The sequence below is a fragment of the Eubalaena glacialis genome, chromosome 3 (assembly GCF_028564815.1).
Source record: "Eubalaena glacialis isolate mEubGla1 chromosome 3, mEubGla1.1.hap2.+ XY, whole genome shotgun sequence".
Classification (NCBI taxonomy): Eukaryota; Metazoa; Chordata; class Mammalia; order Artiodactyla; family Balaenidae; genus Eubalaena; species Eubalaena glacialis.
This window is the reverse complement of record NC_083718.1, coordinates 151,979,222-151,992,751: the sequence shown is the minus strand read 5'-3', so window position 1 is coordinate 151,992,751 and position 13,530 is coordinate 151,979,222. Positions and strand designations below refer to the sequence as shown.

General features: G+C 35.6%; 1 protein-coding gene across 1 annotated transcript in view; it reads left to right on the top strand.

Annotated features, from left to right (window-relative positions):
- Nucleotides 1-13,530, top strand: part of OSBPL9 (oxysterol binding protein like 9) — a 188,978-nt gene that overhangs the window by 37,654 nt on the left and 137,794 nt on the right. The gene's annotated exons all lie outside the window — the stretch shown is intronic.

Sequence of the window (13,530 nt, the reverse complement as noted above, 5' to 3'; positions counted from 1 at the left end):
CTGCATCTAAGTCAGTCTATGATTTATAATCTTAAATGAATATATTTTAAAACAGATTGAAAATTAATGAGCTAAGCATTACATTCAAAAAATTAGAAAAAGAAAAAAGTAATGATAAAGAAAGTAGAAAGAGAAGATAAAGGGAATTTTTAGGCCAGAGTCCCTTATTAATGTAGATGTCAAAATCTTGAGCAAAATACAGTAAACCATACCCAGTAATGTGTAAGCAAAAAAGTATTATGACCAAACAGAGTTTATTCTAGCAATACTAGGATGCTAATTTTATAATTAATTAAGATAATTTACCATAGTAATAGACTAAAAAGGAAAATTACATAACCGTCTGAATAAATGCAGAAAAAGCAGTGAATAAAATGAAACATGCATTCAAGATCAAACGAGCTAGGAATAGAAGAGAACATTCTTAACCTGATAAGGAGTATTTGCTAAAATGCTCCAGTGTTCTTAATAGTGAAATAGTAGAAGCATTCTCTTTAGAATCAGTAGCAAGACAGAGGTGCCTGCTTTTGCTGTTTCTTTTTTTTTTTTAACTGAAGTATAGTTGATTCACAATATTATGTTAGTTTCAGGTACACAGCATAGTGATTCAGTATTTTTGCAGATTATATTCCATTATAGGTTATTTCAAGATAATGACTGTAATTCCCTATGCTGTACATTATATCCTTGTTGCTTATCTATTTTATACATAGTACTTTGTATATGTTAATCCCATACTCCTAATTTGTCCTTCCTCCCTTCTCCCCTTTGATAACCACAAGTTTGTTTTCTATATCTGTCTGTTTTACATATACATTTATTTGTAATATTTTTTAGATTGTACATATAAGTGATATCATACAGTATTTGTCTTTCTCTGTCTGCCTTATTTCACTATGCGTAATCTCTGGCTCCATCCACGTTGCTGAAGATGGCAGTAGTTCATTATTTTTTATGACTGAGTAATATTCCATTGCATATGTATGTGTGTGTGTATATATACATATATATGTATGTATATATATAAACATATACCACATCTTCTTAATCCAGTTGTCTGTTGACAGACACTTGAGTTGCTTCCATGTCTTGGCTATTGTAGATAGTGCTGCTGTGAACATTGGGGTGCATGTATCTTTTCAAATTAGTATTTGTTTTTTTCTGGATATATACCTGGGAGTGGTATTGCTGGATTGTATGGTAGTTCTATTTTTAGTTTTTTAAGGAACCTCCATACTGTTTTCCATAGTGGCTGCACCAATTTACATTCCCACTAACAGTGTACAGTGGTTCCTTTTTCTCCACATCCTCTCCAACTTTTGTTATTTGTAGACTTTTTTGATGTGAGGAGTAAGGTGATATCTCATTGTGGTTTAGATTTGCATTTCTCTAATAATTAGCAATGTTAAGCATCTTTTCATGTGCCTGTTAGCCATCTGTATGTCTTCTTTGGAAAGAAGTCTGTTCAAGTCGTCTTTGATTGAGTTGTTTGGTTTTTTGTTACTGAGTTGTATGAGCTGTTTGTATATTTTGGATATTAACCCCTGTTGGTCGCATGATTTGCAAATATTTTCTCCTATTCCATAGGTTGTCTTTTTGTTTTGTTGGTGACTTCCTTTGCTGTGCAAAAGCTTTTAAGTTTAATTAGGTCCCATTTGTTTTGTTAATTTATTTATTTATTTTTGGCTGTGTTGGATCTTCGTTGCTGCGCATGGGCTTTCTCTAGTTGCGGCAAGCGGGGGCTACTCTTGGTTGCGGTGTGAGGGCTTCTCATTGTGGTGGCTTCTCCTGTTGCGGAGCACAGGCTCTAGGCACGTGGGCTTCAGTAGTTGTGGCACATGGGCTCAGTAGTTGTGGCTCACGGGCTCTAGAGTGCAGGCTCAGTAGTTGTGGCGCACAGGCTTAGCTGCTCCACGGCATGTGGGATCTTCTGGGACCAGGGCTCGAACCCACGTCCCCTGCACTGGCAGACGGATTGTTAACCACTGCACCACCAGGGAAGCCCTGTTTTGTTTGTTTTGCTTTTATTTATTTATTTTTGCCTTGGGAGACTGGTCTGAGAAAATATTACTACGATTTATGTCAAAGAATGTTCAGCCTATGTTCTCTTCTAGGAGTTGTATGGTTTGTGATCTTGCAGTGAGGTCTTTAAACCATTTTGAGTTTATTTTTGTATATGCTGTGAGGGAATGTTATAATCTCATTGTTTTACATGTGACTGCTTGGTTGTCCAGTTTTCCCAGCACCACTTATTGAAGAGACTGTTTTTTCTCCATTGTATATTCTTGCATCCTTTGTCATAGATTAATTGACCATAGGTGTGTGGGTTTATTTCTGGTCTCTCTATTCTGTTCCATTGATCAATGAGTCTGTTTTTGTGCCAGTACCATGCTGTTTTGATTACTGTAGCTATATAGTATGGTCTGAAGTGTGGAAGGTTTATACCTCCAGCTTTTTTCTTTTTTCTCAAGATTGCTTTGGCAATTCAGGCTCTTTTGTGGTTCATGTGAATTTTAGGGTTATTTGTTCTAGTTCTATTAAAAATGTCATGGGGATTTTGATAGGGATTGCTGCTTCTCTAACTATTGTACTCTGGAGGTCCTAGGGAATGCTATAAGAGAAGATACAAAAGATATAAGGTTTGGAAGGAAGAATCAAAATTAGTATTTGCAGAAAATGTTTCTGTAACTGTGCTAGGGGCCCTGGCAAACATATAACACAAGAATAAGAAACAAAAGAATTTGAAGAAAAAGTATTGGAAGTGAAGAATAAACATTATTGATGTTTGCAAATGACATGATTGTCTACATTAAAAAAATCCACAAGAATCTAAATAAATACTATTTAAATGTCTCACCTTCAACAAAGCTGTGTGGTGCGGCCAAATAAATAAAAATTTAAAAAAAATAAAAAAGAATTCTATTTAAATAGTAACAAGAACTCTGAGTCACCTAGGAATATATTTTATAATATAAATACATTCCTTTGATGGAGAAAAAATGTAAACATCATTGAAAGACTACAGGAAGATCTGAAAATAGATAAAGCTATCTCATCTTCTTGCTTATGAGACTCAATATCATGTGTATGTTTATTTCTCCTAAATTAATCTATAAACACATGTAATCCCAGTCAAAAATCTCAGTTAGGCTTAACAAAGAAGTTGACAAGATGATTCTAAAAGTCATTTAAAATGGTAAAGGGGCAAGAAAATTTTCAAGAATAAGGAGTCGGGGGACTTGCCATTCCATATGTTAAGACTTTTTAAACGAAACTATTGTAAATTAAAATAAGTATGGTATTATTAGTATAAGGGGAAAGAAATAGATCAGTGGCATAGAAGAGAAAGCTCAGAAACAGAACCACACATCTATGAGAATTTAGTATATGACAACATTACAAACCAGACACTATCACTCAGTAAAAAAACCTGGATCAATTGGCTGCCCATATGGAAAAAAATAAAATTATTCCCTACCTCATGCTATACATAAAAATAAATCCCAGAGGTATTAAAGGTATAAAATGAAAATTTATACTTATAAGAATTTATAGAAGAATGTCTTTATAATATCAGGATAGAGGAGGATGTCTTAAAATACAAACTATGATAGGAAAGATTGGCAGATTTGACAACATTCAAATTTTAAAACCTTTCAACAGCAACAACAAAAGACACCATAATCAAAGAGAAAGACAACCATTGGGCAGGAGAGAAAATATTTACAATGCATATAGTTGACAAAGGATTAATATCCAGAATATATAAAGAATTCCTACAAATCAAATAGACAAAAAGAAAATCCAAAGAACACATACAAATCAGTAGAAAAGAAAATGTACAAAGGATACACTCAATTCATGTAAGTGGAAATAAGAATGGCAATAAATATGACTAGATTCTTATTCTCAGTAATTATCAGAGACTCTAAATTAAAAGTTCAGTAAGATAGTATTTTCATCAGTTTGCCAAGGATTTTTAAAGTCTGATTTTATCTAGTGTTGGCCAGTGATTGCGGATATAGGAACTCTCACATGGTGCTGATGGGAATATTAATTGGTACAACTGCTTAGGAGAGCAGTTCTGTAGTCTCCAGTAAGGTTGAAGGTACACCTGATTCTACATAAAAATGGAACTGTCTTCCATTTCAGAGGGTTTGCTTGACATTTTCTTGCAGAAGTGTTGCCAGGGGACATATACAGTGATGATTATTGCTGCATTATTGGAATAGGAAAAATAAAAAATAACCTAAATGTTCTACACGGGGGAATTGAGACATTGTGGTATACTGATATAATAAATACTATATAGCAGATAAAATGTACATACATATTCTCAACATAGATAGTATATGTGTGTATATGTATGCATATACGTATGTATACACACACATGTATATTCTTGACATGAAAAGTACATATATGTGTATACATATTTATTTACTCAACATGAACAAACCTCAAAACAATATTGAGTAAAAAAAGGAAAGCAAATTGTTCACCACTCTATTAGTCACCAGAAAATTCAATAAATACTTGTTGAAACAATGAATGATGCTGAAGTGGGGCCATGCACCAGTGTCTTTGGTGAGTAGGCTGGACCTTAAGCTTTCCTGCTTCCCTCTATATTGTTGACTCTTCTCTCTCCCCTCTAAACTATGTGCTCTTGCAGGGCAGAGATATATCTTATTCCTATATATATCCCCTGGCTGTTATTGCTCCTGGCCCAGAATAGGTATTTAATAAGTATGTTGAAGTAATTAGTGAATATTGCTTATTATACCTATGCCCTGTTAAGAACGGTCTTTGGATCAGGAGTTGCAAGACCTGAATTCTCCTGTCTTTTAGTTGTAGGACCTTGGGCAATTTTTTTTTACTTCTCTGAGTCTCGGTTTTCTAGTTTCTAAAGAAAAGTAATACCTGTTCTGCCTAAATGTGTTATATGAAAGTAAGATCATATACCATAAGGTCATATAATGTAATAATGTAAGAATGTTATATGAATGTAAGACTTCTAATATTTCAGCAGTGAGGGAAAGTATGTGGTTGTAGAGTTGCAGTGGGAGTAGCTGTGCTGTGTATTCTTAGCACTGTCAATGTTTCTTTTAGGAGCTGTGTGAGCAATCTGTGTCCCAGAGGAGTCATCATTTCTTTTTTATTATCTTTGGAGCCAGTTTACTAGTTTACTTTTTTCTTCTTACAAAGGGAGATTGGCCCTAAAATAGCCAGCGTTCTGTTTTTTCCCAAGGCATGAGAGCAAAACTATCTTTCTGTCTTTGGTACCAGAACTATGATTCATGTCTGAACTATGTTTGTGTGTATAGAAGAAAGGAAAAGAGGTAAAGTCAGGAAACTCAACTGATTTCATGACTCCATCTTCTGTTACTTTCTGGAACCTGGATAGTGTGACCTGGAGCAGCAGGCACCTTGGTGAGCCCAAGTACTGGCAGAACCTGAAAGGCTGATCATCTGAAACCTTCAGAAGAAAAATCATGGAAAGTCATTGAATGATATATATGTTTATTATGTTGGCACAATGGGTCATAAAAGCAGGGACGAAGTAAAAACTTTGGTATATTGATGGGTTAGCATAACAAAGAACTTTGGTTAATGATAGAATATTATTCCATATATAGATTAGCAAAGGGAGTTTGCTTTACCAAATGTAAAAGATAAATAGTATAAACCCAGATAAGGGCAGAGGAAGGATGTTTGGTGGAAGAGAGCATGGGGCAATTGGTAAACCTCAAGCTGCCCAACTATAGAATTTCATGAGAGATGAGAGGTAGGCGTGGAGCAAATCACTGAGGGCCTTTGGGCTAGGCCATGATAGAGTGACCGTATCCCCTAAACCAGGACACTCCTGAGAATAAAGGGGGTTCTATTCATTATTATGCTAGGATAACAGGAATAATCTGGAACTGTTGCAGGTAAACCAGGTTATACAGTCACATTATTTGAAGGTAAAGAAGAGCCACTGATATGATTACATATCCTATGAGGAGTGGGAGGTTAAAATAAATTTTAGGCAGGAGACCTGGACAAATCTGAATAATAATCTTGACTGGAAGGGACTGAGAGAGGTGGGCCATTTGCTAGATGAGGTTGTATAATCGAGAAGGATTGTTGGTGTTGTTTTTGTTGTTGTTAGAGAGTGTAAAGTCTTGGCATATGTAAATGAAGTTGGGAAAGAGCCAATAGAGAGGGAGAGGAGTTGAAAATTGGTACAGTAAGAGATCTGAGGAAAGGTTATAGGCACCTTTTCCATTATGACAAGTGGAAAGGAAGCAAGAGTGGGTATTAGATGCAGGCGAGTCTTTAGGTGGGAGGGCATAGCAGGTTTAGAGTTCCTACCTGATGACTGCTTATGTTGTTGAGGGTTCAAGGAAGGTAGAGAAGATTTTAAATAGCTACAGTGGACAATGGAAGAGAGACCAATAGCAAGACAAGGATGCCCCCTACTACCCCTGTATTCAACATTCCAGCTACTCTAGGGTCAGTCTTAAAGCAGGCAGTCCTAGCGAATGAATAAAGCAAGAAAAATAAATATAAGGTATAAGGATTGGAGTAGAAGAAATAAAACGGTTATTATTCATAGCAGCTTTAATTAAGCATACAGAAAATCCAAAAGAATCTGCAGATACTATTAGAATTGATAAATGTATTTAGCAAGGGTACTGGATACAAGGTCACTATACAAAAATAAATTGTATTTCAATATATCAGCAACTAGTAATTAGAAAATGATTTTTAAAAAATAGAGAACATTTACCATAGCATCAAACATTAATTACTTAGAAATAAATATTAACAATAGGGGGGACAAGACCTTTACTCAGAAAACTATAAACACTGAAGTTAAAAAGGACCTAAATAACTGGCAATCCCAATTTGTTCCCAGTCAGTCCAGTCAGTATCCTAATAAGTGTGTGTGTGTGTGTGTGTGTGTGTGTGTGTGTGTGTGTAACTTGTTCCACTGCTGACTCTAAAATTTACAAAGGGCCAAGAATACCCACTTTTTTTAATTTATTTTTTTTTCTTATTAGTCATCCATTTTATACACATCAGTGTATACATGTCAATCCCAGTCTCCCAATTCATCACACCCCCACCCCCACCCCTTGTCTCTATCCCCCCTTGGTGTCCATACGTTTTTATCTACTTCTGTCTCAATTTCTGCTCTGCAAACCGGTTCATCTGTACCATTTTCTAGGTTCCACATATATGCGTTAATATACGATATTTACTTTTCTCTTTCTGACTTACTTCACTCTGTATGACAGTCTCTAGATGCATCCATGTCTCTACAAATGACCCAATTTCGTTCCTTTTTATGGCTGAGTAATATTCCATTGTATATATGTACCACATCTTCTTTATCCATTCATCTGTCGATGGGCATTTAGGTAGCTTCCATGACGTGGCTATTGTAAATAGTGCTGCAGTGAACACTGGGGTGCATGTGACTTTTTAAATTATGGTTTTCTCTGGGTACATGCCCAGTAGTGGGATTGCTGGGTCATATGTTAATTCTATTTTTAGTTTTTTAAGGAAGCGCCATACTGTTCTCCATAGTGGCTGTATCAATTTACATTGCCACCAACAGTGCAAGAGGGTTCCCTTCTCTCCACACCCTCTCCAGCATTTGTTGTTTGTAGATTTTCTGATGATGCCCATTCTAACTGGTGTGAGGTGATACCTCATTGTAGTTTTGATTTGCATTTCTCTAATAATTAGTGATGTTGAGCAGCTTTTCACGCGCTTCTTGGCCATCTGTATGTCTTCTTTGGAGAAATGTCTATTTAGGTCTTCTGCCCATTTTTGGATTGGATTGTTTGTTTCTTTAATATTGAGCTGCATGAGCTCTTTATATATTTTGGAGATTAATCCTTTGTCCGTTGATTCATTTGCAAATATTTTCTCCCATTCTGAGGGTGGTCTTTTCGTCTTGTTTATGGTTTCCTTTGCTGTGCAAAAGCTTTAAGTTTCATTAGGTCCCATTTGTTTATTTTTGTTTTTATTTCCATTACTCTAGGAGGTGGATCAAAAAAGATCTTGCTGTGATTTATGTCAGAGTGTTCTTCCTATGTTTTCCTCTAAGAGTTTTATAGTGTCTGGTCTTAATTTAGGTCTCGAATCCATTTTGAGTTTATTTTTGTGTATGGTGTTAGGGAGTGTTCTAATTTCATTCTTTTACATGTAGCTGTCCAGTTTTCCCAGCACCACTTATTGAACAGACTGTCTTTTCTCCATTGTATATCCTTGCCTCCTTTGTCATAGATTAGTTGACCATAGGTGCATGGGTTTATCTCTGGACTTTCTATCCTGTTCCATTGATCTATATTTCTGTTTTTGTGCCAGTACCATATTGTCTTGATTACTGTAGCTTTGTAGTATAGTCTGAAGTCAGGGAGTCTGATTCCTCCAGCTCCGTTTTTTTCCCTCAACTGCTTTGGCTATTGGGGGTCTTTTGTGTCTCCATACATATTTTAAGATTTTTTGTTCTAGTTCTGTAAAAAATACCATTGGTGATTTGATAGGGATTGCATTGAATCTGTAGATTGCTTTGGGTAGTATAGTCATTTTCACAATATTGATTCTTCCAATCCAAGAACATGGTATATCTCTCCATCTGTTGGTATCATCTTTAATTTCTTTCACCAGTGTCTTATAGTTTTCTGCATACAGGTCTTTTGTCTCCCTAGGTGGTTTATTCCTAGGTATTTTATTCTTTTTGTTGCAATGGTAAATGGGAGTGTTTCCATAATTTCTCTTTCAGATTTTTCATCATTAGTGTATAGGAACACAAGAGATTTCTGTGCATTAATTTTGTATCCTGAAACTTTACCAAATTCATTGATTAACTCTAGCAGTTTTCTGGTGGCATTTTTAGGATTCTCTATGTATAGTATCATGTCATCTGCAAACAGTGACAGTTTTACTTCTTCTTTTCCGATTTGTATTCCTTTTATTTCTTTTTCTTCTCTGATTGCTGTGGCTAGGACTTCCAAAACTATGAGGAATAATAGTGGTGAGAGTGGCCATCCTCGTCTTGTTCCTGATCTTAGAGGAAATGCTTTCAGTTTTTCACCGCTGAGAATTATGTTTGCTGTGGGTTTGTCGTATATGGCCTTTATTATGTTGAAGTAGCTTCCCTCTATGCCCACTTTCTGGAGAGTTTTTATCGTAAATGGGTGTTGAATTTTGTCAAAAGCTTTTTCTGCATCTATTGAGATGATCATATGGTTTTTATTCTTCAATTGGTTAATATGGTGTATCACATTGATTGATTTGCATATATTGAAGAATCCTTGCATCTCTGGGATAAATCCCACTTGATCATGGTGTATGATCCATTTAATGTGTTGTTGGATTCTGTTTGCTAGTATTTTGTTGAGGATTTTTGCATCTATATTCATCAGTGATATTGGTCTGTAATTTTCTATTTTTGTAGTATCTTTGTCTGGTTTTTGTATCAGGGTGATGGTGGCCTCATAGAATGAGTTTGGGAGTGTTCCTTCCTCTGCAATTTTTTGGAAGAGTTTGAGAAGGATGGGTGTTAGCTCTTCTCTAAATGTTTGATAGAAGTCACCTGTGAAGCCATCTGGTCCTGGACTTTTGTTTGTTGGAAGATTTTTAATCACAGTTTCAATTTCATTACTTGTAATTGGTCTGTTCATATTTTCTATTTCTTCCTGGTTCAGTCTCGGAAGGTTATACCTTTCTAAGAATTTGTCCATTTCTTCCAGGTTGTCCATTTTATCGGCATAAAGTTGCTTGTAGTAGTCTCTTAGGATGCTTTGTATTTCTGCGGTATCTGTTGTAACTTCTTTTTCATTTCTAATTTTATTGAGTCCTCTCCCTCTTTTTCTTGATGAGTCTGGCTAATGGTTTATCAATTTTGTTTATCTTCTCAAGGAACCAAATTTTAGTTTTATTGATCTTTGCTATTGTTTTCTTTGTTTCTATTTCATTTATTTCTGCTCTTATCTTTATGATTTCTTTCCTTCTGCTAACTTTGGGTTTTGTTTGTTCTTCTTTCTCTAGTTCCTTTAGGTGTAAGGTTAGATTGTTTGAGGTTTTTCTTGTTTCTTGAGGTAGGCCTGTATAGCTATAAACTTCCCTCTTAGAACTGCTTTTGCTGCATCGCATAGGTTTTGGATCGTGGTGTTTTCATTGTCATTTGTTTGTAGGTATTTTTTGATTTCCTCTTTGATATCTTCAGTGATCTCTTGGTTATTTAGTAACGTATTGTTTATCCTCCATGTGTTTGTGTTTTTTACGTTTTGTTCCCTGTAGTTAATTGCTAATCTCATAGCATCATGGTCAGAAAAGATGCTTGATATGATTTCAATTTTCTTAAATTTACTGAGGCTTGATTTGTGACCCACGATGTGATCTATCCTGGAGAATGTTCCATGTGCACTTGAGAAGAAGGTATAATCTGCTGTTTTTGGATGGAATGTCCTATAAATATCAATTAAATCTATGTGGTCTATTGTGTCATTTAAAGCTTCCTTACTAATAAAGTTTTCCTTATTAATTTTCTGTTTGGATGCTCTGTCCATTGGTGTTAGCGAGGTGTTAAAATCCCCCACTATTATTGTGTTACTGTCGATTTCTTCTTTTAGAGCTGTTAGCAGTCGCCTTATGTATTGAGGTGCTCCTATGTTGGGTGCATAAATATTTATAATTGTTACATCTTCTTCTTGGATTGATCCATTGATCATTACATAGTGTCCTTCCTTGTCTCTTGTAACATTCTTTATTTTAAAGTCTATTTTATCTGATATGAGTATTGCCACTCCAGTTTTCTTTGGATTTCCATTTGCATGGAATATCTTTTTCCATCCCCTCAGTTTCAGTCTGTATGTGTCCCTAGGTCTGAAGTGGGTCTCTTGTAGACAGCATATATATGGGTCTTGCTTTTGTATCCATTCAGCAAGCCTGTGTCTTTTGGTTGGAGCATTTAATCTATTCATGTTTAAGGTAATTATCGATATGTATGTTCCTATGACCATTTTCTTAATTGTTTTGGGTTTGTTTTTGTAGGTCCTTTTCTTCTCTTGTGTTTCCCACTTAGAGAAGTTCCTTTAGCATTTGTTTTAGAGCTGGTTTGGTGGCGCTGAATTCTCTTAGCTTTTGCTTGTCTGTAAAGCTTTTGATTTCTCCATCGAATCTGAATGAGATGCTTGCCGGGTAGAGTAATCTTGGTTGTAAGTTCTTTCCTTTCATCATTTTAAGTATATCATGCCACTCCCTTCTGGCTTGTAGAGTTTCTGCTGAGAAATCAGCTGTTAACCTTATGGGAGTTCCCTTGTATATTATTTGTCATTTTTCCCTTGCTGCTTTCAATAATTTTTCTTTGTCTTTAATTTTTGCCAATTTAATTACTATGTTTCTTGGCGTGTTTCTCCTTGGGTTTATCCTGTGTGGGACTCGCTGTGCTTCCTGGACTTGTGTGGCTATCTCCTTACCCATGTTAGGGAAGTTTTCAACTGTAATATCTTCAAATATTTTCTCAGGTCCTTTCTCTCTGTCTTCTCCTTCTGGGACCCCTATAATGTGAATGTTGTTGTGTTTAATGTTGTCCCAGAGGTCTCTTAGGCTGTCTTCATTTCTTTTCATTCTTTTTTCTTTATTCTGTTTCGCAGCAGTGAATTCCACCATTCTGTCTTCCAGGTCACTTTCCGTTCTTCTGCCTCAGTTATTCTGCTGTTGATTCCTCCTAGTGTATTTTTCATTTCAGTTATTGTATTGTTCATCTTTATTTGTTCTTTAATTCTTCTAGATCTTTGTTAAACATTTCTTGCATCTTCTCGATCTTTGTCTCCATGCTTTTTCCGAGGTTCTGGATCATCTTCACTATCATTATTCTCAATTCTTTTTCTGGAAGATTGCCTATCTCCATTTCATTTAGTTGTTTTTCTGGGGTTTTATCTTGTTCCTTCATCTGGTACATAGCCCTCTGCCTTTTCATCTTGTCTATGTTTCTGTGAATGTGGTTTTTGTTCCACAGGCTGCAGGATTGTAGTTCTTCTGCTTCTGCTCCAGGAATACCCACTTTTGATCCCGTTCTTCTCAGTCAACAAAGAGACCCCCGTAGAGATGGCAACTTTTTCTCACCTGCCATTCTAGGGAGAACTAGCTATGACCATGGTGTTGATGTTGATTTATAATTTAGAAAGGCCAAGAGAAAAATGTTGGAGGACTTACTCCACCTGATACCCAAATGTAAAGGTTTCTAGAAGGTAACATAGGAGAATATTTTCATGGCCTTGGGATTGGGAAAGAATTCTTAAAGAAGATACAGAAAGCACAATCATAAGGTGTAAAACCAATACATTTTACTACATCAAAGTTAACTCTTCATGAGCAGACATTATTATGAGAGTACAAAGGCCGGCAACAGGGAGGGAGAAGATATTTGCCTAATACATAACCCCTGAAGGGTTCATGTCTAGGATATATAAAAAACTCCTACAGATAATTAGAAAATGATAATCCAGTCTATTCAATAGGTAAGAAACTTGAACTGTTTCACGAGAGGATAGTCACATGGTCGCAAGCATGAAAAGATACTGAACTTCATTAGTTATCAGGGAAATATAATTGGGACCACTATAAGTTACTAGCACTCACCTGCCAGAATGACTAAAGTAAAAAAGTGTTAGTGAAGGTGTGGAATAGTTGAAACTTTCATACACCATTGGTTGGAGTATAATTGGCACAACTACTTTTGAGAACTGTTTGACAGTGTCTATTAAAATTGGCATGTGCATACCATATGACCTAGCAAATTCACTCCTAGACTGTGTCTAATAGAAATATAAGCATATATATAACAAAAGGTGAATAAGAATGTCATAGCAGCATGATTCTAATAACCTAAAACTGGAAACAACATTAATGTCCATCTGCAGTGAAACTGATAAATTGTGGATATTCATACAAAGGAGTACTATATATAGCAATAAAAATGAACAAACCATTGCTATATGCAACATATTTGATGAATTTCAGAAACATTATGTTGAGTGAAAGAAGTCAGACACAGAAGAAAATATGTTATATGAGTCCATTCGTATGGAGTTCAGAGACAGACAAAACTAATTTTTATGTTAGAACTAGAGATACTGTTTACCTTTGGGATGGAGGACAAGGCTAATGATTAGGGCAGGGTACAAGGAGAGCGTTTCTTCATTGAGCTTGTACAGTTATGATTTGTGTATATGTTACCTTTCAGTATAAAGTTGTTTTCAAATGATGTATGTAAAATGCTTATCATAGTGGCTGGTTCATTACTGCCAGTTCAATAACTGGCAGTGTTAACTTTTTACTCTGGTTTAGTTCTCTGTGATGACAAGGTCTAGGGCAATGGTGTCTAGTAGAATTTACTGCAATCATTAAAATGTTCTGTGTCTGCACTGTGTAGTTCCATAGTCTCTAGCCACATGTGACTATTGAGTATTTGAAATATGACTGAGGCACTTACTTAAAATTTTACTTAATTATAATAAAAATTTAAAT